The sequence below is a fragment of the Centrocercus urophasianus genome, unplaced genomic scaffold, assembly GCF_019232065.1.
Source record: "Centrocercus urophasianus isolate 14NV4802_14NV808 unplaced genomic scaffold, USGS_Curo_1.0 seq_11, whole genome shotgun sequence".
Lineage (NCBI taxonomy): Eukaryota > Metazoa > Chordata > Aves > Galliformes > Phasianidae > Centrocercus > Centrocercus urophasianus.
Window position 1 is genome coordinate 79646601 of NW_024884253.1, and position 21353 is coordinate 79667953.

At 38.9% G+C, this 21353-nt stretch overlaps 1 long non-coding RNA gene across 1 annotated transcript in view; it reads left to right on the plus strand.

The window, feature by feature from the left end:
* The first annotated feature begins 615 nt into the window (after nt 1-615).
* Nucleotides 616-21353, plus strand: part of LOC122168394 — a 126434-nt gene continuing 105696 nt past the window's right edge. The window contains exon 1 of the long non-coding RNA XR_006171242.1: nt 616-1026. This is a non-coding gene — a long non-coding RNA (uncharacterized LOC122168394). The remainder of the gene's footprint in view (nt 1027-21353) is intronic.

A 21353-nucleotide genomic window follows, 5' to 3' on the forward strand; every position in this document is an offset into this window, starting at 1 on the left:
GAGCGGGTCCAGAGGAGGGCACTAAGATGATCAGAGGGCTGGAGCACCTCTCCTGTGAGGAAAGGTTGAAGGAACTGAGATTGTTTAGCTTGGAGAAGAGAAGGCTCCAGAGAGACCTCATTGTGGCCTTCCAGTACTTGAAGGGAGCTTATGAACAGGAGGGGGAACGGCTGTTTACAAGGGTGGACAGTGATAGGACAAGGGGGAATGGTTTTAAACTGAGACAGAGAGGTTTAGGTTAGATATTAGGAAGTTTTTCCCTCAGAGGGTGGTGAAGCACTGGAACAGGTTGCCCAAGGAGGTTGTGGATGTCCCATCCCTGAAGGCATTTGGGGCGAGGCTGGATGTGGCTCTGGGCAGCCTGGTCTGGTGGTTGGTGACCCTGCACGTAGCAGGGGGTTGGAACTAGATGATCATTGTGATCCTTTTCAACCCAGGCCATTTCGTGATTCTGTGCTATGCTGCTGGCTGTCAAACCAGTGTCCTCGGGTGCTGGAATATTGCTGTGCAGGACATTGCTGGCTGCTCCAGCAGCAGGGAAGGAGGTGGGTTAGGCCAGGCTGCATTTCTCTTGCACTTTCATGACCTATGACTCTCCCTTTTTTTCTAGGAAAGGCCATGGATAGGGCCATAGCAGATCCAAGGTTGCAGAGATTTTGTGTGTGTTGCTGCTGGACACCTGAAGGAAATGGCAGAGGGAAAGGACTTTTCCAGGGGATTAGTTGCTCTGTGTCCCAGCTGAAGGAAAAGAGGGAAGGAAGTCACCACACACTCCTGTTGCTTGAGGAGATACTTGGCCAGTCCACCACCTCTGGATTTCCACTGACCTCTTCTCCAGAAGGCGTAAAAATAACAATGTTGTTCTTTTGAGGGAGAAATATGATAGAAGACTGAAATAACCCTGTGGCACTTAACTGAATATTGCCCTGATGGAAGCTAAGTGCTGGATGGGACAAATTTCTAGAGACGAGGCAAAGAAGAGAAACAAATACTGAGAAGTAAAGGCTCACATTCCTGACTGCTAAGGTAAGTAAAAGTTCTCTATGCAGTTTGCCTACACTCTTTGATTATTATTGCCATTTTCTTTGCTTTTTTTTTTTTTTTTTTTAAAACTACTTTTTTTGCCCTGGGATGCTTATATCATATGAACTGCTTCTTACTACTCCCTTTCAAGACCTGTATTATCTTCAATTCCATGTAATTTATGTGAACTCTCTTCTGTTTAGCTATCATTGTGGGTTTTTTGGTACTTTATTCTCATAATGATTTATTTAATGTCAGCTCGCATTTCTTCTTTGCACCCTACAGAATGTTTCCTCTTGCAATCTAACAGATCTTGCTTAGGAAGGTAACAATACATAGCAGTGGTGAATGATAGCAAAATTCAGTTAGCTGCAATTATCCTGGGCAGTGCCAAAGCCTTGGGACTGTTCTGTATTTGCAGACAAGCAGCTGAAGTACCTAGCTGAAGCAACTAGTCATACCCTTTAGAAAATGATTGTGCACTATTGAGCAAAACCTATATAGGAGCCTGGCAATGTGGGACGGGTTCTTGGAATGGTTTCCTGTGGAAAAATTGATTGCTGGTGCTCACTGTCTTCCATCCCAAGTATCCATGGCAATATAAAATAAGTTGTAGGTTTAGTATGGAGAGAGAAGTTGAGGCTGGAGTGAAGAGAGTTTAAACAGAAAACCCACATTTGAAAATGCTGTATATGTAAAACAACTCATTTTTCACTCATTTCTATTGCAGAGGCTGCTGTTTTTTAGTTTGACTTCTTATTATTTGCTTTTATAATAACCTATATATTTACAAAGGATCAGTCCACGTACAAGCCTTGTTTAATGTCCATTTGCTACCATTTGCACCACATTTACAAAGGGAATGTGAAAACAAATGTGAGCCCTGTGGAAAGCCTCACTGAGCCTGTGTGTGATTGCAACCGTATGTAACAGCTCATAAATGGTGTCCGCTAGAGACCAGGCTTAAGTACTGCAGCACAGGAGCTTGTCATTTCCTTAACCAGATTGCAGCATCTGTATTTCCCTTGCCCTTTTCCTGGTGCTGTTAAGCCAGAGGATTCTTTCTAGAGCAGTCATCTTAAAAGCCAAATAGCTCCTTTGGAACAGTTCATAATGCTGTCATCTTGAAAATATGTCATTGTGCTGGAGAACACTCTTTAAGAGCTGCAGTGTTGCTGGCTAGCGTACTGCACTGAGATAGAGAGGAAAATCAAAAGCAATCTCCACCGCGGTTGCTGTCATGAATGCAGAAGTTCAGCAAATAAGAAATTGTGATGTCCTCAACCAGCATACTGAAACTTGCCACATCCCAGTCTGCCTGCATCTCCACAAACGTCCATTAGCTGTGTTGGCCCCTGCAGCTGGTATGTGCCACTGAAGATAATACTATCATTTTCACACATGTGGGTAAATACAAAGTAGGGCAGTGTGCCTGTGCTCATAATCCAGCTATAGTCTCAAGGCTGAAGCCCTTTCTTTCATTCAGAGACAGGAGCCTTGGATCTGAGGCATTGGTCAAATGGCAAGCATGAACTTGAGAACACAAATGTCAGAAATAGCCTTCCATATAAACAACATTGGTCCTATTTGGAAGTAACCATTCCTTCTTTTTTTTATTTATTTTTTTTTAAGTCTCAACATGGTTCATGAAACCTGAGTACGAGAAGACGCTCATAGCTGAGCAGTGTTGACCCACTGCAAGTGCCAAAAATGAGCAGTTACGTATGTCTTCCTCACTAGAAACAATCATCTGGGAGACTGAAAATGAAGTCAAGAGAACACCTAGCACATTTAAATTGTACCTTAATTCTCTGGTACACTGTTTAACAATGTTGCTTGTGTCATTCTTTATGTGCATTTTCTTTACTACTTGTATGATGCATACAAAACATCCAAAGCACTTGAAGTGTACGAAGGAACTCCTATTAACCCCATTGGAGAGATTCTTGAGATCTTGGGTGAAAAACAAATTTACTCAGTGAAGTTAGGGATAATAAGCACAACAGTGGCTTTACTCTAAACAAATGTGCTGTGATAATCAGTAGCTGTCATGCCTGAGACCATCATATGGTGATTGACTCCCAGTTTAGTGACGGATGCTTGCAATTTTATCAGGAATCTTCCCTTTGAGCAACTTGCAACATTTTCATGTAATTCTTTTCTTGTATCCACAGAAGAAATACAAGATCAGTTTTGTGATTTTTATGTCTGCGTATAAACCCTGTTTTGCAGCCTTCTATATTAGAGTCTATTTTCCATGCAGGAATTTCAGTAGGTCCAGTCCTGACAAAGAGTGCAGGCACATTTACCACTGTCTTCAATTCTAAAATGTGATTTAGTGATTATAAGCGCTGAAGAAAAATAAATGTATTTTAAATAAATTATTATACATTCATTTAAATAAATATATTTCTAGTTATAGAATTAAGCAGGGAAACTCCCCTTATTTACCAGTTCTGTTCACAGATGAGCATGTAGAATAATCATTAATTGACTGCTATGCACAGAAAGAGGATAATATTATATGTAAATTTCCACTAAGTATTTGCGTAAGGTCTTTCACTTAATAGTCTCTAATATGGCTATGAGAAGTCATAATTATTTCATTTTCATTCTGCTGGTTGAATTGTTTTTTTGGTTTTTCTTTTTGATTCTTACTGCTCTGATTGTTTTTCATCTATCACGTAGTGATTTGGAACCTGGTAAAGTCTGAATTTTGCTGTTTGCTTTTCTGCAATTTATAGTTTCTGACACTTCATAAAGGTTGTATCTTCACTTCTTTCAGTGATTAGGATGAAAAATATGGCAAGTAGACTGCCTATGTGTATTATGGTGTCTGCTGAATAGCAAGTTTCTTGTATTGCATTCCAGTTCTCTCTAAAATCAAGATGCTGAGGTACATTAAAATACTTGTGGGTGAGGGAATCGTGCAGAGACTGGCTGAACTTCTTCGAACTTCAATTTAATGGTGTTTTGAGGTTAATGTAAAGGGTTGGGCTACTTCTCATATTATTTAGACAAACTTGCTTGTTTTTAAATACAGCTCTCAAAGCAGATGATTTTGCATCACATGATGACTATCTAAAATGATTTCAGGATGTCAGAATTCTTAATTCTCTATGAAAGCAGACAGACATGTGCTTGATGTTTTGAAGTGTGATTTTCTTAAAAACAATTTCATTTGAAAGTGGGATGCTACTTTTTCAAAGGATGAATTAATTTATAATTGGAAAGATAATATTTCATGAGCCAAATTGATGTCAAGCATAGTATTGCAGATCCAAGAGCCACGAGTCAGAGACAGAACAGATAATCCTGGGATATGAGATAATAGAACTGGAACAGATGTATGGCACCCTATGGGAGAAAATCACCCATTTGTAGCCAAAGTAGCACATGCATTTAAACTCTTTCCTGCTTTTTTTTTTTCTTCTGCATTTTGATTACTCAACTCAGTTTCAAAACAGCCCCTAGCTCCTGCTTGACTAAAAGAAGATAGAAGGTATGATAAATTTATCATTTTATCAAAGACAGAGTTGTAACCACAGTGAGCAGATGTGAGGGATTGATGTTAGAAATTGTAGCTTAGAAGTTGTAAGTATCTCCCAAGTTGAAAAGCAAGCAGACAAAGAGTTGTCACTGAAGAGAACTTGATAATATTTTTGCTTCATCACTGTGGTCAGTGGGACCTTTTAACTACTTTCTCTTAGACTATGGACAGTGTTCTGAATTTTAAATGGCACCTGCTTTGCATAGATATGGATGCAGGTTAGAATGTGATTTGGTAAAATGAAAAGTTTTGCAGTTTTCATGATAAATTCTACTGTTCCTTCTTCATGTTATAATGTTAAAGTTAGCAAATACAGGACCTACTCCAGCAAATATTTACTTGTGCAAGCAGCTTGACATAGGTGACCGTGTTCAGCTCTCAACCACTTAAATCTGCTGATATTCAGTTTAATCAATTAAACAAGGAAATTGGAAAATTTCTTCAAGCTATGTACTTTTTAGGTGGGAAAATGCAGGAGACAAAAGATGTGCTTTCTCCTCACAAAAAATAAAAAGGAAAAGCAGCATAGTTGCTCCTCAGAAGGCATATTCATAGCTGTATTAACAAGATTTGAGACAACTACCACATGTTTAATATCTTGAGAAATCTAAGCACAATCTTCCTGCTTTTTCTGCCAGGGAGAGTGTTAGAACAGGAACCATGTACATAGCTTTCCATTTTAAACCTAATTTCCATTCTCTTTGTTTATGGTTAAGGTCACACACTGTGGCATTCATAGAAATAGTGAAATTACATTAATTTGTAAATCCAGATGCTTCAGTTTCAGGATGAGTTGTTCCCAGTTTTCTTCACTGTTGTCACCTCCCTCATTTGCAGTAGATATTTATCTCCTCTTCCTTGTTCCCTCTACCTATGCTCCAGATCACACAAATTAACAGTGAACAGTAGTGAGGGAGGACAAGGAGGTCACACCATCCAAATGTCCCATCATCAGTAGCAGTTATCGTGAGGGAATAATGTGCTTTTGGACTGAATGCATTCAGCCTACCTAAGAATGTCTGGTAGTGCTCTCCAGAGCAATGGCTTGAAAAAAGCCTCTAACCAGCTTTGGGGGTAAAAAGACAGAAGAAAGGAAACAATATTGGAATGGTGCTAGCAAATGAAAGAAATTGCTTGCAAAGCTAACTAGATATGGAGACAAATAAAGGGCCAAATATAGATTGAAAGGTCTTTAGAGTATGAAAGAGGAAGAAAAAGGAAGAGGGGAGGGGTGTGGGGGAAGCAATGGCACCAACAGAAGAGGAAAGACAGTTATAATGCAGAAATAGCTGTGTATGAATTTTCAGCCAAATATGCCAGGAGTGAATGTTAAAGCTATACAGAGTGTATAAACTGTGTGTGAACTTCTGAAAATTATACAGAAGAGATATTGAAGTCTTGCTTTACATGGTGATGGGAAAAGCCCTAGAGTAAGCAGGCAAATATTATAATCAGCATTGCAGCACATACTTGAAAAGGAGGGAGAGTTTAAAAGAAAGTAAAAAATGTGGGGGCACGTGCACTTGTAGGGCTGCTCCAAAACGTCTGCCTAATCTTCTGAATAGAGGATACAGTGACTGAGGTGTGTAATTAATATTATCTAAATCCTTGACTCAGATCTTCAGAGGAACACTACTTCTGTATGGGCTGTGCTGAACCTCATGCAATCAATTGCAAGCCTTTAGGCATCTGTGTGCTACCAGGGAGATAAAAATAATAATATGAAAGGAACCCTGCGCTAATATCTAACTCCAAAACTCCTAGATCTTACCAATACAGAGACCTATAATCTGCTTTGGCTCTGAATTCCTATTCTGTTAAAATTCTCACAGAATGAAACCAAACCACAGCGTGACTTGAAATGTATTATTGGTGTAGATAATACATTTTCTAATGCATCATAAAAAGAATGAAAGGAAGAGTATCAGTATCTACATGTATTTTGGGGATACAAAAGGAAAGAAATTCTGTGGGGCTGCAGAGCAGACAATTGTATAATGCAGAGCAACTGGCTTGTATTAGAAAATTCAGGCTGCGTGTTAGGAAAGCTTTTTGTCAGTGATGATTTTTGAAGCTCTGAAATAGGTCCCTGGTGAGAGTGAGCACTGACCTTGGATGTACTTGTTTCCTGAAACAAGGAAAGGGTGAGTTCTTCAGTTCTCCATCCTCTTTGCTCTTTGAAAAGCCCCTTCTCTCCCCTTGGGGCCTGGAAACATCAGAGATGGGCAGTGGTCAGGTAGGGATGAGGTGGGAAAAAGAGATGCCATCCCTGAGCCACAGTCCCACTGGCAGGGCTGTAATTTGTGTTACTGAAAAGATTTCTGCTGAGAAGATGTTTTTGTCAAATTCTCAATAGTTTCTGGTATGACACACTCTCAACCTGCTTGCCCATGCTAAAATGTTCTCATTGTTTATACTATTTGCTGATTCATTTTGAAGTACTTAGCATGATTTAAAACATTGTAGTTCCTGGTTTCTCTGTAATTCCTTTGCTTAAACTTACCTTTATGGAGAGGGGAAGAGTCCCACTGTGTTTCAAAGACTCCTGTGTGTTGCCTCCATAGCATGCAAATTGGTGGAATTTATGCTAGAGAATACATAGATAAATACTGGAGGGGAGTCATGTCTCAAATCTGATGAAACACCCCAAAGGAGTTGGTAAGGTCACATTTCTAAAATTCTCTGGTTATCAGCAAGGTGCATGGCTTTCTCAAGAGTCATTCAACAGACCTTCACAAAAGATTCCTGTGGAAACTAAGCTGTCACTGCATAGAAGAGAAGGGTTTTTTTTTTTGCGTATTGGTAGCTGACTAATGGGAAATAAAAGCAGATGTTTGGAACAGTTTCTGGGCTGGGATCACTCAATTTCTGGAAAGACCTGGGAGAGGAGTCTGACGGTGAACAAAGACTCTGACAGAAGAGCCTTGCAATATTACATTGCCAGTTTGTGGCACCTGGGGGGAAACACCAGTAGAAGTATTGTTCTTTACTCTATTTCCTTTATTATTTCTGAAATATCTGCTACTGGCTGCTGTCACAGCCATTGAACTAAATGGCCTTTGACATGGCAGTCATGTCCATCTGAGCCAATGTGGAAACATGGTCTTTTTTATTTGTAGTGTATGATCAGAGTTATTGATTAAGTGTGATCTTGAGGAACATGCCCTTTCACTTAAGGGTTCTTCATGGAGGTTTCCCTGTTTTGCCTTACTGTCCTTTACTTTGTTCCCATTACCAGTTTCTTCTACTCCTCATTGCTGAGGCAGTATTTTCCTCCTTTCAGCCGGTTTTATTCATTCCAAAATGCAGAATTAATATTTAATTGGAGAAGAAAAAAAAAAAAGAACAGGGGAAAGGAGATTTTTGCTTGCTGAGAGTTGAATAGATCCTTTCAAACACATTTAACGAGCCACTTACTAACACAGACCTTAATGTTACTCAGGAATAATATGAATATGTTTGTGTGTCTGTGTGTACACATAGATGAATAAAATAGTGGTGGGCTGTGTAAAATAAAATCTTATCCCCATCTGCTGTACTAGTGGCATGTTTGTCATTTTTGCTCCAGGCCATTAATGTTAGACAGCAATTCCTTCACTACCTCAAAGCTGTCTTTTTCTTCTGTTTCCTTGAGAGGCTGACATCTTACTAAACTCCTAGGTCACTCAGGAGTTGGCCACATCCAGGCTCTGTGCAGGGCTGCTCACAAAGACAGCAGAGGTGATTTGCTGATGGGATGCTGATGTTGATGTCTTTAATAGGGGTGTTGATTCACAAGTGGTAACAAACCAAGTCGGAGCAGAAGCTGTTGCCATCTCCTTTAGCTGAGATTCCTTTCAAGGGAGATAGATCAGAAACAGGTGTTATCCTCTGAAGGAAACAGTTTTGTCTATTGTAGCTCAGTAGCTCTGATTTCAGCTTACCCTAACCATTGCCTATAAACCATTACGGGTGCTGTAATTTTACACAGCCCTTGAAGCTCTCCTTGCAGTGTGTGAGCAGACAGCTGGGAGCAGTAATTACTTCAGCCATCCTCATTTAGTCTGCCACTACAAGTGAGCTGACATCCACAGCATTATTCCCCATAAAACGTGTTCTGAAGTTTTCCGAAGAACCGTGGTCTTCTCACTGTTACCATATCTTCTGATTCTTGTTCTCTTTAGGAAATGGAAAGGATGAAATAAAACTCTCCCTATCTACAGACTTTCAATCATTTTTATGGTCAGTTATAGTTGAGAATATTTGTTTTACCCCTCCTCCTCTCCTTTCACAAAGATCTGGCCTGTCACAAATCATTCATTGTGAACTTAGAGGAAATTATATGCGTGACTCCCATCTTAGCCATTAATGTCACTTAATAAGTCATTTATAGCATTTTGTTAATTGTATATTCAAAAAATGGAGAAAAAGTCAGTGCTGTTGGTTTGTCTCCAGGTCTGTTTCAGGGCTTGTGAGATAGGTTACTTGCAGAAAGGCTTGTGATTTGAATATGAGACAGTTGTCAAATGAATAACAAAATCAGACTTTGGGCTTTGTAAACAAAACCGTATCGGTGGATTCTGCTTTGATTTCATTCTAATTGGTTTTACACAAACCTCCTGTAAAAGTTAAGCATCTGGCAATAGAACTGAAAGATATTGATGTTAATAATGAAGCAAGCCACTCACTGCCAGGTGCTGATAAACTACATTGTGTCTCACTCCAGTGGAATCAGTTAAGGAACAAAGTGCTATTTAAACAGAATAAGAGCTGAAGGATCTGGACTGAAGAATTTAAAATGTGTATTTACAGTAGCCAATCCTAGAAAATCTCAGATATGAAAGATGTGCTTAGTAAAACCCAAGTTTATGCATTAAGAATTTATATTCTGACAGATATGAACAAGGAAAGTGGCTCACTTTTTTTTCAGACCACATTGTACGTGCTACATGAAAACTACACTGAAAACTTCTGATGAATAAAGAGTAGTCATTCTAATTCTATATTTATCTCATTAATTTTAATTGCTATGAAGTAACAACAAACATTATCACGATTCAGGTGGAAGAAGTCAGCAGCAGAACACTTGACTCTAGATGAATTAAATGTAAGTGATTTAACTGGTGGCAATGAATAGCAGAAATATGAAGACGTTCAGTTTCTGGTTCTATAGTGAACACTTCTATGGTATTGCAAATGCACGTGTGCATCAATACAAATACCTGACGTAACCATACAAGTCTAGCAATGTAAATATAAGCCATTATTCATTATCTCATTTCCTCATGGCACTGTTGTCCCCAGTCCAGCCCAGTTAAAGATGTGTGTAATTTTCAGCACATCTGTAGCACCCTGATGTCATTTGGGGATAAATGACAACCTGCACATTTCAGGTTTTCCACACGTACTGCAAATAGTATCACTGTAATGTGAAAGCAAAATGATTCATACAGAGCATTTGTGTTTCTTGTTTTAGCTCACTGTACTATTAAATATCAATACAGAAGCCTTTCTCCCATTTTCCACCTCTGCAACTGATGCCTGTGTGGCTTTAAACTAGCATTGATAGAGGCAGTATGAAGCAGTTAGCCTGCTGTAAATTGAAATGCTAACTCTGTTTCACAGCAATATCCTTATATGTGTAGGACTTCTTAGGAGATAGATTCACTCAATACCTGTGGATCTGATAACCTCCAAAGAACATGGAGTAAGAATGTGACCACCCGACAGTCAGAGGACAAAATGCTTGGTTTGAATGCTACTGACAAATGAGGCTGAGATATTTACCAACTGGACAGTAATTTTTATTCTAAGCCACAGTGGTTTCTTAATTCTAATGCATATAGTAGGTCTCTTTGAGAACAACATCTGTTTGCCTTGGCTTCTTCTGCTTGTTTAACATGCTCAGTGATGGAGTAGTCATGTAAATAATATTACTAGCAGTACTGGTGTACACAGATCTGATCATATCAGCGTTTTCAGAAATAGAATCTGGTGCACGCAGACCTCATCTGGTTAGGAAATTTATGTTGTATGTTGTGAATCATAGCCTGTGCCTGCAGTTAAGATTTTCCTTATGCTGTAACAGAGTGTGATTGCGGCAGTCTAGCTTCAAGCGACCTGGAAGTATTTTAGGGATATCACAGCATAAAACATGAGTGTCTAATGGAGGAATTTTCTGCAGTTTGCTTCCAGCAAGGTTTGTATTTTCTTCTATTAAATGAGATCATATGGCAGGGCTGACCATATGAGATGTCAGAATATTAAGCAAATCTGACAAGGGTTTCAAGTAGAGAAGAAGGTTAGGCAAAGTTTTGATACTTATGACCTTTTTGGCTCCTGTGTTTTCAGAATAGAAGTATGGTAAGACATTGCTATTTAGCTTCAGTAATGCAAAATTATGGATGTAACTGCAAGGAACTGCATGTTGGCCAACGTAGCTTGTAGTTGGGAGAGCAAAGCTTGAAGACCGTGTCCTTCATGTGCAGCAAAGTGCTAGCAAATGTTTGAAGACTGTGCATGGTAGGTCCAACAGTACTGTCAGTCAGTTGTTGCAGGTCTTGACATTACCACACAGTGTCATCAGGTGTTCAGAGTAAGTCACAGATCTCTCAAGAGAAACTATGAGCTAAAGCAGATATGGACAGTATTTCACAAATTGAGAAACTAAACTTAATTACAGGAGAAATTATGGTAGTGAAGTATTCAGCTGTAGGTATCAGTTATAACAGTGTTACCACTGAATCAGATTTCAGTAATTTTCAAGGTCAGAAAAGTCCTAAGACTGAATACCCAAACAGATGTCATCAAGGTAGATTATTTTCAAACTCGAGTTTCAGACAGCTCATTGACGTACCAGTTTAAAAGTGTTGGCACTCTTTCAGAGCTTAGAGGTAGTCTCTCTAGTTTGAGTTAAAGTTTCCTGAGTGCTGTTCATGAAAACTTTTGAGTAGTGGTTGAAAAATTAAGTCTCAAATTTAAGTGAACCAACTGGGAACTGTTTTAGGCAGTTTCACTAGAGACTCAGTGATCCATGTGAAGTTTATAGGTGGAAGTCAGATGCAGGAGCATGGTATTGCATTTTATGTTTTTCATTAGTTTTCAGTGTGGGTAGACAGTGGAAGATCTTTATCACACATACTGCAATCATAGTGAAAATTGGCTAGTTCTACAATTATGCATCTTGTTGACAAGGTGCATTGAAAGATGAGATATTCTCGTGCTTTTTAGCAAACAACAATCAATGTTGCAGCATGGTAATTACCTGTGTGAGATAAATGCTGTATGTTTTTTATAGACTGGTAATCTTGTAGTTAGCAATCTGGGTATGAATTGCCTTGCAGAGGTACCAGTTTTTAAGTCCTTACATGCTTTCTCTAATCTACTAATCAAGATGTATTCTTGAGTATTAATGCATACGATGTTAATGTATGGACTAACAGATGGGATCTTGGGCTGTGACTTGGAGGATGCACAAGTAATCTTTATCCCTGGCCTCTTGGTGATCACCCACTCAGAGATTAATACTCTGTATAGGGCTTGTGGAGCTCAGAGATTAAGTCCTTGTACTGAGCTTGTAGAGAATTTCTGATCTGTTTGCCAGTGTCTCACAAGGAGAATCTCAACGTGCTAGTTTTGCTAAAATAAATGTCAGGAAGAGAGTTGAAAATAAACAAGTTACCAGGGACAGAATTTGTTTTAATTATGTTTACTTTTCCACAGGCAGAAAGAAGTAGCTCTCACTATCTATTTTAGACACTTACTAACTACATAATTAATAGGGCCAGGTTAACCTTGACTGTGAATTTCCCTTGGAAACTGAATGCCAACACATTTGAAGTTCCTTTGCTCTCATGCTCCTGGCCTTGTGGAGGAAGTGCTTCCTACCCATCTAATGAGCTGACCAGTCCTTTCAATTTATTTTATTCAATATATTCTATATTGAATATAGAAAAGAATATTGAACGTATCTATCCTATTCAATTTATTCAATAAACTGAGAATACAGTATGGAGTAAATAGATCTGGGATTGTACCACGTAAGAGGGTATCATTTGCATGGAAATGGATTTCTGTCTTCCAAACTCCTGTCTTAAGCCCATGTACTGCTCAATACGGTTCCATCAGGGTGAGGTGAAAAGAGGCACTTTATTGATTTTAAGGACAGATTTAAGGACTTTGCTTCCATCTGTTGTATTCTCTCTGTATGCTCTCTAAAAAACAATTTACCAGCTCAAACCTAAGAGTTTTCATGAGTATTTGGCAGATTTCTCCAGGTACAGCAACAGGACTAAGATCTTTGACTCTGTTCTTTTCCTTCCAAACCTTGCTTGGTTGTGGAGGAGAGCTAGGCCACACTTATAGCTGTGCTGTGGCAGTCTGCAGTTCTACAAAGCCACCGATTTCCTCTGTGCAAGGCGGAGAATCATTTTCATGAAGTGCTGGGCAGAGTTTCAGAACCTGGTCAGTGATCACTTTTTGATAAGCAATGATTGCCTTTGGTCTGCTTCAGACAACTGCTTTCAGATTGGGTGGATTCTCACCTTTACTGAGTGAAGGCTGAACTAAGATTATCTTTTTCTTTTTTTTTTTTTTTTTAAATTAATGTTTGTGCTAAACTATTTTTTAAACATTTTATTGTGACTATCTCTCTGAGAAGCCTGGTATCCAGCATTTCCCTAAATCTATGACCTGATCCTACTGATACTCCTTCTCCTTATCAAAGACGGAATGGTGCCTGATCCTTGTAAACCATTTTTATGTCCTATACATTGGCGTTTGTTTTAAGGAAATAACTTTAAATTACTAGAATATTTATCTTTCAAAAAGAAAGAGCACTAGTCTCCATTTTTCTGTGTACCTGGAAAATTACAGGATCTTTGATGCAAGTAAGAGATTGTAACTGCCTTAATTTCATTATTAGGTTTTGCGTGCCTTTCACTTTCAGAGATGGTGCAGAGGGAGATATCTGTGAACAAGTAGAAATGAGAGAGGAGGAGAAAAGCAGGTGTTTTAAGAGAGCACTAGCAATCTCAGATAAAACCTTTAATGGCTTATATGGCTTGTGTCATGACAGAGACCTTAGCATATCAAACCTTTTTATAGCAGCTTGGTGAACTGAAAAGCTTCTCCAGTAGATTGAAACTAGCCCTGCATTACTCAGACATGGATTCCCTTGTTTAAATTTTTACCTTTTTTAAATTTTGCACAAATAAGCTCAATGTTTCTAGATTTACAGTAAAGCCCAGTGCGAGGACAGTGGTTCAAATGCAGTGAAATAACATAAAGAAGGGTTGGAATGGAGGGTTGGAAGCAGTGTGTAGCTGAATTTAAAATGTCATGAGCTACAGAATTCCACCACAATTTTCTGTTTGGATCTGTCGATGCAGAGGGCTGAGAGTAAGGCAGGACTGGAGGAAGTGTCAGGTCCACAACTGCCGTTTTGCTGCCAAGAACAGGGAGGCTTGAGTGAGGCAAGTTTGTTTGTGCTGTAGATACTGTGACGGCACAGCAGCTGCTGAAACTGGTCCTTGTTTTTGCTGCCAAGATCGAAGTTTAATCATAATCAGTTCCTTTTTCTCATACGCTTGATCTTCCACATTTGCTCCCTCTGCTGGCAAAGTCAAAGAGACATAAAGGAACATGAAAGTGAAAAAGGAAGACAAAATGGTGGGCTTACGCTTTGCAGTTTGACAATTAAATAAAACCTGAAATTTGGTACAATATTAACCCACCTTTTAAAACATTTCTCATCATCTTGTCTTTGTTATTTCTAGGGGGAGAGGATGTCTGTTGTGGCAATACTGGATGTCCTTCAAACTTTATTTTCCGAAAACAAACCATCCTATTCTCATTTTGAAGGAAAGAAAATAGTGTAAGCCAATTCCTGACTTCAGTGATGACTTCTCACGCCTTGAATTTTGTCTTTTCCATCATGTTTGTAATGCACATTGTAGAAAATCAGCACCTCTTGTCTGTTCTATGTCACAATTGAATATTACTTGTTATTTAAGGATGGAATTCTCATCTCTCTTTTTAAAATCTTAAAACCTAACCCAGGGATTTTGTGCAACGTAGCTCTCTTTTTTTAGAGGTGAATGTTCACCGTACTGCTGTCATAAAATGAACCAGATCCATTTGCACCTTTCTCTCCAACCCATTATCAGTTTCATGTTCTATTCTTCCTTTGCACTGGCTCTGCAGTTCTCTATAGTTCCTCCAAATGCAGAGTGAGCCAATGTGAGCTTTTTTGTTTTGCTTTTGCTAGCTTAATTTTATCCCATTTTAATGAGATGGATCGTTTGAGCCCAAGGTCAGAAGACAGTCAGAGGCAGCCTCAGAGATGGGGCAGTGGCATGCAATGAATGATCAGATCTTCTCAAGCAGTGTGGTGCAATTTTAATGCCAAGTTCTGGTTGAAGGAAACAGTAAACAATGCTGGTAGATAAAGTTCAATCAAGCGTTTCTCCATGTAAGTAATTGGTCCTGTAATAGGCTTGGGATTAAGTGTAAGACTCTTGGAACATTTTCATTGGAGCTAGTCACTGGTAGCATTAGATGATGAGCTGCATGGCCGAAAAAGGCATAAAGATCTCTTGCCCTTTGTCACTGGCTCCTTCTATTTGTCCTTGCAAGATTATGTTACTGAAGATGTTGTTCTTACTGAGCTCTCCCTAATCACTGACTAAAAATATGGTGCCCCTTTTTTGCATCCCCTCTTGAAAAATCACAACTCTTCTGTTTTGCTCTAATCTTCCCTCAATCTCATTTTGTCTCAACAGTACTCCTTCTGGTGCTGTATTTGAATTCTGCAATGCTTCTTTTCACAAGGATGTTCTATTTTCAGCTTCCCTTGTTCTCAATGACCAACCATGCATGCTCACTTGATGAGGTAACATTTGTTACCTCAGCAACATCCTCTGATATTTTCTCAAAGTAATTTTTGTCACGAAGTGCCATGAGAGGCTCAGGTGCTCCTTGTTCAGTTGCCTTGAATACAGGGGTAGTGAGTGATAACCTTGTTTTTTGTTTTGAATGTGGCAAGGAAGGAGATCCTTTAATACTCAACAGAAAAAGAAAGGAGAATACAGAAAAATACAGAGAAGTATTTGAACTGTGAAAGCTGAAGAACACATGATGTGTATGGATTTCAGGAGGCAGAGGAGGTGACTCTGGAGCTCTGCAATTGCTGTTTGTTTCTTTTGTTTCTTTGTTTCTTTACTGCTGATTCCTGAGCATCATATTAATCTTTCCCACACTAAGCAGTGAGCATAAAGAGTACTGGGAAGTTAATGCGCAACACAGAACAAAACATGAGGATTGTTTTTAAATTTCGCTTTCTGCAGACGTTTTATCACCTAAATGTTCTTAGACAGCAAACACAAAAGGACATGAAAACAACTGGAGTTAGTTCTCTCTTATATTTAAACAAAATGACTCACAGAAAATATTTTCTATGTAGAATAGAAATCTGTCTGGAAAAATGATTTTTTAGTGTGGGGAGCCCTGTACAGGATGTACCTTATGGATAAAACTGTCATCCTACATGTTGCCACCTGTGTTAGACATATCTGTGATTTAGTGATAATTTACATCAATCATTTTAAACAAGCCTATAAATATTCATTTCTTTTCAATTATTTTTTTTTGTTTATAAGTAAATGGCTAGATCCTTATATAGAACCAGAAATGCTACTGAATTGTAGAGAATAGTGTAGCAAACCTTTACTTTTTTTTACCTAATTTTGGATATTTTCAACCGTTTTGTTTTGTTTTGTTTTCCCAGGTGGCTACATATCTTCATTGCATCAGCAACAGTGATTGATGACTGTTGTGTTTCTTTATCATTAATCTTCTCTTGCCTTTAGATTTCCTGTGTGAACTTCTTGTCTGTATGCTACCTCTGTCCCTACAGTTCAGTAAGGGTGGGATTTGTTGATGTGTTTTTATCTGAGCAGTTTCCCCACCTTCTCTCAGTATGCATTTCTGCCTTCTTGTTGATCCAGTTAAGCTATTTACTGGATACGCCTTACACAAACTCCTGCTTAGCAAGTATTGTTTTCTAATGTTGAATTCATGGTGACCATGGGATGAAAGGATGATCCTAACAAAATTACGACCATCTAAGAAGTGATTAAACAGGAAACTCCCCTGCATTGTGATTGAAAGGAAATGAGTGGGTGTCAGCCTAGTGAGTTGTTCCATATGAATCAAGCTATAATGGGTGAAGATGATCAGGGAACTGGAGCACTTCCCCTATGAGGACAGGCTGGGGGAGCTGGGCTTGTTCAGCCTGGAGAAAAGAAGGCTGTGGGGTGACCTCAGTGCAGCCTTTCAGTACCTAAAGGGAGCCTACAGAGGGAAGGGGAATCAACTCTTTGAAAGAGTTGATAACAGCAGGACAAGGGGAAATGGTTTGAAGTTGGGGGAGGGGAGATTTAGATTGGGTGTCAGGGGGAAGTTCTTTACAGAGAGAGTGGTGAGATGCTGGAACAGCTGCCCAGAGAGGCTGTGGATGCCCCGTCCCTGGAGGTGTTCAAGGCCAGGTTGGATGGGGCCCTGGGCAGCCTGGTCTGGTATTAAATGGGGAGGTTGGTGGCCCTGCATGTGGCAGAGGGTTGGAGATTCTTGATCCTTGAGGTCCCTTCCAACCCTGGCCATTCTGTGATTCTGGGTCTGTTTTTCACGTGTCTTAAAGGAGTGCTCAGAATCATCCCTTAAATCTTGTCTGTTGACAATTTAGAGCAAAAAAAAAAAAAGTGAGCTCACAGTCCTGCACTTCCCACCATCAAGTAAAAGTTGACATAACTATGGAGCAAACTTGAAAAAGAGCAAAGCATTTCTTATGGTCCTTAATTCTTCTGCTGAACAATTACGATCTCTGCTTATCAACTGCCTTTTCCTTCCTCTAATTGTCAGATGTAAGAGCTTCTTGTCCTAAATTTCTTTTGTAGCTCACCTGTTTCAAACATGCAGTCTATAGTTGACCTACTTCTCCTTTTTTAACTCAGGTGGGGAATGTTTTCCTTCAGAAAATTACTACTTTTTTGGATTCCAACCAATATAGCCAAGTTTTTCTACAAACTGAGCTTTGAGCATTTAGTAAATTGTTCCATCTTATTATACAGGTTCAAAGTGGTTTTCTGAATTATTTCCTGTACGTGGGGATTCCCCTGACAAATGGGCTGGAGGACAAATGTGTAGGATGCATTCAGTCCTCTGGAAACTTGTGCGCTTTCAAACAGAGATGTTTCTTGAATGAATGTCATCCTGGTGGATGAATGCAATATTTAAACATTAAAACTTGTGTGTGAAGGGAGTATTCTGAAAGAATCCACAGATGCTGGAAATCTGTAGATTATTAACGAGTGGTTAGTTGTTTGAGTCAGATTGTCGTGGCCTATGTATCATATAGAATGACTTACTGACTCCTCTTTTTTTCTATACAATATGACTGAATTCAGTGCTTTGTTTCTTTGCAGTTCAGCAGCCTTCTTTAAACATGCCAACTCTCTCTGTGGGTCACATGAAGAAGAGATAGTAATCCCAATGAAACAGGAGTTGTGCCCTGACTACAATGTTATCAGTTTAATCTGATCAATGCATGCAGACTTTTACAAAGGAAAAAATCAGAAGTAAAATTCAGAATGTAAAGATGGACACAATTTCTGTTCATATTTCCATATTAAACAGAAAATAAAGGAATCTAATTGTGGCTTATGTAGTCCAGTCAACTGAGAAAATTTTATTTAGCATTCTTCATGTTTATACCATAGATTTAAGATGAAATGCCACTTGCTCTGCTGTGTTTAAGCGTCCTATAATTAGATTTGGTTTTTGAAAAAGGACATGCCTTCCATTGCCTGTAAAAAGCATACACATTGCTTCTTCTGAAGGACAGATGGAGGAAACCTAAATAGCGGATAAGTGCCAGAGGTTCCAACATCTGCAGTTAGTGGAAGCCCAGGACAGTGCATTTTAAGCCATGCATTTTAAATGAAATTGTGATTGGAATGAGATACATGTTGGCAGGAGCTCGTTCCCAAGAAAGAAGAGTCCTACAGTGGTAAGAAAAAAAATGTTTGCAGTGGTTCTCTTTGGCTTCAGATTTGGAGAAATATCGAAAACATGCCAGTCAATTTCTGTTGTCATATGGCAAGAAAATGTGCACTTGAATGAAAATGGCCTACATCCAGGTGGGCCCCAGTAGGCAGTGATTTATAGTCTGCATTGTACCTGCATGTGAGCTGGATATTTTAGTAGAAGAAGTCGAGTCATGCCTTTGAAGGCAGGATTTCCCAGGCACCCAGGAAACTGGTTCTGCTGGTTTCTAGGGGCTCTCACCTCCTTCCTCCACCACACCCATTCCAGGCTCTGTGCATCTCTGAAACGCAAACAGCAGGTGAGATTTTATCTGCTGAAATGTTTTCAAAACCACTGGATTTTGCTCTTTCAAGTTGCTGGTCTCTATTTTACCAGGAGGAAGAATTATTTGGATAACTATGTCTGTGTGCAGAAATGTTCACATCCTCAGAATGATCTCACCCTTTTTAGCTTATGATTTTTCCTCTGAAAATATGGGTAATAATATTCATCTCCAATTTAAAAAGGCAGCATTAAATCAGGAGAAGAAGCAGTGCACTGCTGAAGGATTTGGTCACAGCCTGCCAAATTTTGTTACAAGTTCACTCAAAATCCATTTTCATACAGGCTGCTCTCCTGATCAGTCTTCCTGATTCATTGTATGGACTGTCACTGCTCATCAACTGCAAAAATACCCTGAGTAAAATTCAATACGATCGGTCAGGCATGTCCAACCCGCAGCCTGTGGCCACATGCAGCCGGGCACAGCTTGCAGTGCTGCTTGCTTTTCTGACCCCGCGTTGTTGTGGTAGTGGCTCTCCACTGCCAAGTGGCCCAATGCCACTTCAGAACACAGGGAAGGCACAGTACAGTGCAGACTCTTCTGACACTTGTAGAACTCACTCAGATACATTGAAACCTGCATGTATTACACAAGGCATGTACTCGTGAGGTTTGTTGAGTAAAATGCAGTGGTTGAGGATATTAATATTTCAACTTGCCTAATGGCATCGCAAATGAGAAAAGAACAACAACAAAAAAAGTTATGGATGAAGGAAGAAGAGTGTTCAAGGAAAAATGGACAGATAAGTACTTCTTTATCAAGACAAATAATATGGCACAGTGCTTAATTTGCAAGGAAATCATGTCAGGTTTCAAAGATTACAGTTTGGATTGATATTATATGCAAAAACATGCTGTGAAATTCAATGCATGTCAAGGAATGCTTAGTAAAAACAGCAGAACTGAAAAAAAGTCTGTCATCTCAACAAAATCTTTTCAAGAAAGTTAGAACTCAGACTCTGTTGTAGAAGTTGCTACATGGTAGCAAATTTGATTACAAAATATCAAAATCATTTACCAATGATGAGTTCATTAAGCAATGTATGGAAATGTGGCGGACATAATGTGTCCTATTTTAAAAAAATGGGTTTTTCTACAATCAGTTTGTCTCTCCAGACTGTAGCCAGGTGAATTGATGAAGGAAGAATATCTATTGAAAGACATTTGGAGAGTGAAGCTGCCAATTTCACATTTTTTGCTTTGGTGGTAGATGAAGGTACAGATGCTACAGATACGGCTCAACTTGACATTTCCATTAGAGGTATTGATAATGAATATAATGACACTGAAGAAATTGCTTTTTTGGTGCAATTAAAAGACAAAATAAATCTCCTGATTTGTATGAAGTGATAAAAAAAAATACATTAAAGGAATTTTCTTCCACCTTTGTCAACATATGTGGTATAGTTACTGGTGGCACCCCCCGTGATGGTTGGTAAAAAAGAGGGACTTACAAAATTAACAGAAGACAGTGCAATTATCACTGACAACTCATGTTTGATGAAACATCACTGCATCATACATCAAGAAAATTTATGTGTAGAAGCATTAAATATGGATAATGTCGTGCAAATATTCATCAAAGCTGTGAATTTCATCACCAATTCCAAGAGTTCCTTAGAAATATGGATGTTAATTATGGGAACATCATTAACTTTTCTGAAGGAAAGGTGGCTAAGTCAGGGTAAAATGCTAAAGACTTCATTATATACAAAGTGAAATCAAATCATGTATGGAATGAAAAGGAAAATTTGTGCCAGAACATGAAGTTTAAAAATGGCTCACACATACAGCATTTTTCGTAGACTTGACCACTGATTGCATGAGTTAAATAAGTGCCTTCATGGTGAAAATCAACTTATCTGTGCTGTGTTTCAAACTATAACAGCATTTGGAATGAAACTTAAATTACAGCAAGCTCAAATTATGGCAAATAATTTCATACATTTTGATGCTTTGGCTAAACACAGTCCTGTGAACAGCAAAAAATACACTGCCATGTTTTCTATTTTGATAAAGGAATTTGAGAATAAGTTTTAAGATTTCAAAAATATAACTTTCAGTCGACTTAAATAAATTACCTGTGAATTTTCAAATGGAATGTATTCAGTTGCAATCAGACGTGCAACTCAAAAAATTGGTCATGTCTCCTTATTAGACTTTCATAAGACCAGTCTTAACAGAGAAAAATATCCCTCGCTTCACAGCCATGCCTTATTCTTGTAATCACTTTTTGGCAGGACATACATTTGTGAGCAATTATTGTCGAAGGTGAAGCCCAGGAAGAGTAACATTTCATTAAACATCTCTGACAACCATCTTGACAACTCACTAAGAACTTTAGCTACTTGAACTGAACTAGACATTGGTACATTAG